The sequence below is a fragment of the Bison bison genome, unplaced genomic scaffold, assembly GCF_000754665.1.
Source record: "Bison bison bison isolate TAMUID 2011002044 unplaced genomic scaffold, Bison_UMD1.0 scf7180017864330, whole genome shotgun sequence".
Classification (NCBI taxonomy): Eukaryota; Metazoa; Chordata; class Mammalia; order Artiodactyla; family Bovidae; genus Bison; species Bison bison.
Genome location: NW_011494902.1, coordinates 12,150,155 through 12,155,515, shown reverse-complemented (window position 1 = coordinate 12,155,515; position 5,361 = coordinate 12,150,155). Strand labels below are relative to the sequence as shown.

General features: G+C 38.3%; 1 protein-coding gene across 2 annotated transcripts in view; it reads right to left on the bottom strand.

Annotated features, from left to right (window-relative positions):
- Positions 1-5,361, bottom strand: part of KYNU (kynureninase) — a 120,799-nt gene that overhangs the window by 99,396 nt on the left and 16,042 nt on the right. The gene's annotated exons all lie outside the window — the stretch shown is intronic.

Genomic DNA, 5,361 nt, shown 5'->3' with positions numbered 1-5,361 from the left:
TCCTCCCTCCCCATACCCTCCCTCTGGGTCATCCCAGTGCACCAGCCCCAAGCATCCAGTATCGTGCATCGAAAAAGGCCACCATTTAATTCAACCTGACAGCCTTTATAGATACTATCTTTGTTTTTCATTGGCATCTCTTAAGTCTGACTCTTTCTCAAATTGGAACCAGTCCATTGTTCCATGTCGGTTCTAACTGTTGCTTCTTGACCTGAATACAGATTTCTCATGAGGCAGGTAAGGTGGTTTGGTATTCCCATCTGTTGAAGAATATTCCAGTTTGTTGTGATCCACACAGTCAAAGGCTTTAGCATAGTGAAGGAAGCAGATGTTTTTTTCTGGAATTGTCTTGCTTTTTGGAAGATCCAACAGATGTTGGCAATTTGATCTCTCATTCCTCTGCCTTTTTTGAATCCAGTTTGAACATCTGGAAGTTCTCAGTTCATATCCTATTGAAGCCTAGCTTGGAGAATTTTGAGCATTACTTTGCTAGTGTGTGAGATGAGTGCAGTTGTGCTGTAGTTTGAGCATTCTTTGGCATTGCCTTTCTTTGGGATTAGAATGAAAACTGACCTTTTCCAGTTCTGTAGCCACTGCTGAGTTTCCAAATTTGCTGGCATCTTGAGTGCAGCACTTTCACAGTATCATCTTGTAGGAATTGAAATACCTCAACTGGAATTCCATCACCTCCACCAGCTTTGTTCATAGTGATGCTGCCTAAGGCCCACTTGACTTCTCACTCCAGGATGTCTGATTCTAGGTGAGTGATCACACCGTTATGGTTATCTGGGTCATTAAGATCTTTTTGTATAGTTCTTCTGTGTATTCTTGTCACCTTTTCTTAGTTTCTTCTGCTTCTGTTAGGTCCATAAGTTTTCTGTCTTTTATTGTGCCCATCTTTGCATGAAATGTTCCCTTGGTATTTCTAATTTTCTTGAAGAGATCTTTAGCTTTTCCCATTCTATGGTTTTCCTCTATTTCTTTGCATTGATCACTTAGGAAGGCTTTCTTATTGCTCCTTGATATTCTTTGAAACTCTGCATTCAGATGGATATAGCTTTCTTTTTCTCCTTTCCTTTTTGCTTCTCTTTTTTTTCTCAGCTATTTGTAAGGCCTACATTTTTGCCTTTTTGCATTTCTTTTTTTTGGTCAAGAAGCAACAGTTAGAACCAGACATGGAACAACAGACTGGTCCAAATTGGGGAAGAGTATGTCAAGGCTGCATATATAATCATCCTGCTTATTTAGCTTATATGCAGAATATATCATGTGAAAGGTCCAACTGAATGAAGCATAACCTGGAATCCAGATTTCTGGGAGAAATATCAAAACCTCAGCTATGCAGATGACACTATCTTTATGGCAGAAAGTGAACAGGAACTAAAAAGCCTCTTGATGAAAGTGAAAGAGGAGAGTGAAAAAGCTGGCTTAAAACTAGACATTCAGAAAACTAAGATCATAGCATCTGGTCCCATCACTTCATGGCAAAAGATGGGGTAACCATGAAAACAGTGACAGACTTTATTTTCTTGGGCTCCAAAATCACTGCACATGTTGACTGCTGCCATGAAATTAAAAGACACTTGCTACCTGGAAGAAAAGCTCTGACAAACCTAGATAGAATATTAAAAAGCAGAGATTTTACTTTGCCAACGAAGTTCCACATAGTCAAAGCTGTAGTTTTTCCTATAGTAATGTATGGATATGAGAGCTGAACCATAAAGACAGCTGGGCACTGAAGAATTGATGCTTTTGAACTGTGGTGTTGGAGAAGACTCTTGAGTGTCCCTTGGACTGCAAGGAGATCAAACCAGTTAATCCTAAAGGAAATCTGTCCTGAGTATTCATTGGAAGGACTGATGCTGAAGCTGAATCTCCAATCCTTTGGCCACCTGAGGCAAAGAGCTGACTCTCTGAAAAAAGACCTTGATGCTGGAAAAGTTGAGGGCAGGAGAGAAGAGGGCCAGAGGATGAGCTGGTTTGATGGCATTATCAACTCAACGGACATGAGTTTGAACAAGCTCCAGGAGTTGCTGATGGACAGGGAAGCCTGGCATGCTGCAGTCCATGGGGTTGCAAAGAGTCAGACACGACTGAGTGACTGAACTGAACTGAAGTCTGTCCCAATAAACAGATGTAAATATTGTTCATACATTTAAATTGGATTAATCTAACAGTTCTTTGTCAATCTAGAGAACAAATTTTGAACGATTTTATTCAGAATTCAGAAGTTTCAGTCAGTGCACCATGGCTTAGATTTCAACTGAGCATTCTAAAAGTAGTTTAAAGACTAAACATGTTCTGTGTGTGTCAGCCTTATCAACAACCCAGAAAGAGGAGGGAACCACCCAGATATCTGCTCCCATGTTTTGTTTTTGTTTTTGTCTTGTTTTTTCTTAGTGGTGCTTTTACAGACAACTAAGTAATTGGGTTTGGCATAGTCAATAAAGCAGAAGTAGATGTTTTCCTGGAACTCTTGCTTTTTCGATGATCCAATGGATGTTGGCAATTTGATCTCTGGTTCCTCTGCCTTTTCTGAATCTAGCTTGAACATCTGGAAGTTCACGGTTCACTGACTATCAGATCCTGGCATGGAGAATTTTGTGAGATGAATGCAATGTGTGGTAGTTTGACCAGCCTCCTGAGAAATCTATATACAAATTAAGAAGCAACAGTTAGAACTGGACATGGAGCAACAGACTGGTTCCAAACTGGGAAAGGAGCATGTCAAGGCTGTATATTGTCACCCTGCTTATTTAACTTATATACAGAGTACATCATGAGAAATGCTGGACTGGATGAAGCACAAGCTGGAATCAAGATTGCCGGGAGAAATATCAATAACTTCGGATCTGCAGATGACATCACACTTGTTGCAGAAAGCAAAGAAGAAATAAAGAGCCTCTTGATAAAAGTGAAAGAGATGGTGAAAAACTTAGCTTAAAATTCAACGTTCAGAAAACTAAGATCATGGCATCTGGTCTCATCACTTCATGGTGAACAGATGGGGAAACAATGGAAACAGTGACAGAGGGCTCCTAAATCACTGCAGATGATGACTGCAGCCATGGAATTAAAAGACACTTGCTGCTTGGAAGAAAAGTTGTGACCAACCTAGACAGCATATTAAAAAGCAGAGACATTACTTTGCCAACAAAGGTCCATTTAGTCAAAGCTATGGTTTTTGCAGTAGTCATGTATGGATGTGAGAGTTGGACTATAAAGAAAGCTAAGCACTGAAGAATTGATGCTTTTGAATTGTGGTGTTGGAAAAGACTCTTGAGAGTCCCTTGGACTGCAAAGAGATCCAACCAGTCCATCCTAAAGGAAATCAGTCCTGAATAATCACTGGAAAAACTGATGCTGAAGCTGAAACTCCAGTCTTTTGGCCACCTGATGTGAAGAACTGACTCATTGGAAAAGACCCTCATGATTCAAAAGACTGAAGGCAGGAGGAAAAGGGGATGACAGAGGATGAGATGGTTAGATGACATCACTGACTCAAAGCACATGAGTTTAAGTAAACTCTGGGGGTTCTTGATGGACAGGGAGGTCTGGCGTATTGCAGTCCATGGGGTCACAAAAAGACAGACACCACTGAGTGACTGAACTGAACTGAACTGAAATATTGGGTTACTGTTATTTAGAAAATCATTTTTAAAATGTGTTCTTATGAAAGAAAAGCAGAATTGTAAAGTATTTTGTCACATGTCTTCGAAAAGTGGGTTCCCCATTTTCTTTATTTTCCTTTTACTTGGTTGCATATTTTTTAAGTCTTAAAGCACATCTGACGACATCATAAGAGCATTCCATTGGCATTAGGTAAAGAAGTACAATAGAGTATCAAGAAAGTACCTTTTATAATAAGAATGATGAGATAACATTCTACTCTCCAGCTCAATCCCATCAGATCTTTACAACATCAAAGACCTATAGACCTTTAAGCTGTGGGGGCCTCGGCTTCTCTTGTGCCAGAAGAATGATAAGAAAATTTGGTATTGAAATTTGGTGCTCTTGGCTGTCATGGGGTTCTGTACTAATTTCTAGAAACATACAACCTGCCAAAATTGAATTAAGAAGAAATAGACAACTTGAACAGACCAATCATTATTAGATAAAATGAGTTTGTAATAGGAAAAAACAAAATCAAATCAATACCTCCCAGCAAACAAAAGTCCAGGACAGGACAGCTTCACAAGGGAATTCTAGCAAAAATATAAAGGATAACTAATACATATCCTCCTCAAACTATCCCCCAAAGTTCAAAAGAACTCTCAAATTTGTTCTATGAGTCCACAATTGCCCTGATATAAAAACAAAACAGACTACAAAAACTACAAAACAAAAACTGCAACAACAAAAATGCAGATCGGTATCTCTGATGACTATAGATGCAAAAGTACTCAATGAAATATTAGCAAATGGAATCTAATACAAAAAATGATCATACACCATAATTGAGTTGGATTTATTTCATAGTCACAAGCATGGCTCAGGATTCACAAATCAATGTGATGCACCACATTAACAGTAGGAAGGATAAAAATCTCATGATTATCTCAATAGATGCAGCAAAAACTTTTTATAAAATTCAATATCCCCACATGATAAAAAAAAAAAAACTACTCTCATCAAAGCAGATCTAGAGGGACAATATCTCAACATAATAAAGGCCATTTAAGCCAAACTCATACTCAATGACTCATTACATCAGAAAGAATAAAACACCCAGAAAACAAAAAAATAAATAAATAGCTAAAATAGGGAAAGACCTATACTCTGAAAACATTAATGAATGAAATTGAAGGTGATGCAAATAAATGGAAAGTTATCTCATGAAGTTAAGCTGAAAGAATCAATGTTGTTAAAATTACCATGTTACCCAAAGCAATCTTCATATTCAATCCAATGCCTATCAAAATACCCATGAATTTTTTCACAGAACTAGAATAAATAGCCCTAAATTTCATATGGAATTCTGAAAGGCCCCAAATTGTCAGCAATCTTGAGAAAATAAACAAAGCTGGAGGTGTCACCCTCTCAGACTTCAGACTATTTTATAAAACAACAGAAATCAAAACAATGTGGTTTTAAACAAACACAGACATGTATCAATGGAACAGAATAGAAATCCCAGAATAGAGAATTGCACAAATAAAACACTCCCTTAAATTCCTAATTCTTTGTTACAGCCCAGGAACTTTTTCCATATACCATACTTGAAGGGTCAAGTATGGATGTGAGAGTTGGACTATAAAGAAAGATGAGTGCCGAAGAATTGATGCTTTTGAACTGTGGTGTTGGAGAAGACTCTTGAGAGTCCCTTGGACTGCAAGGAGATCCAACCAGTCCACCCTAAAG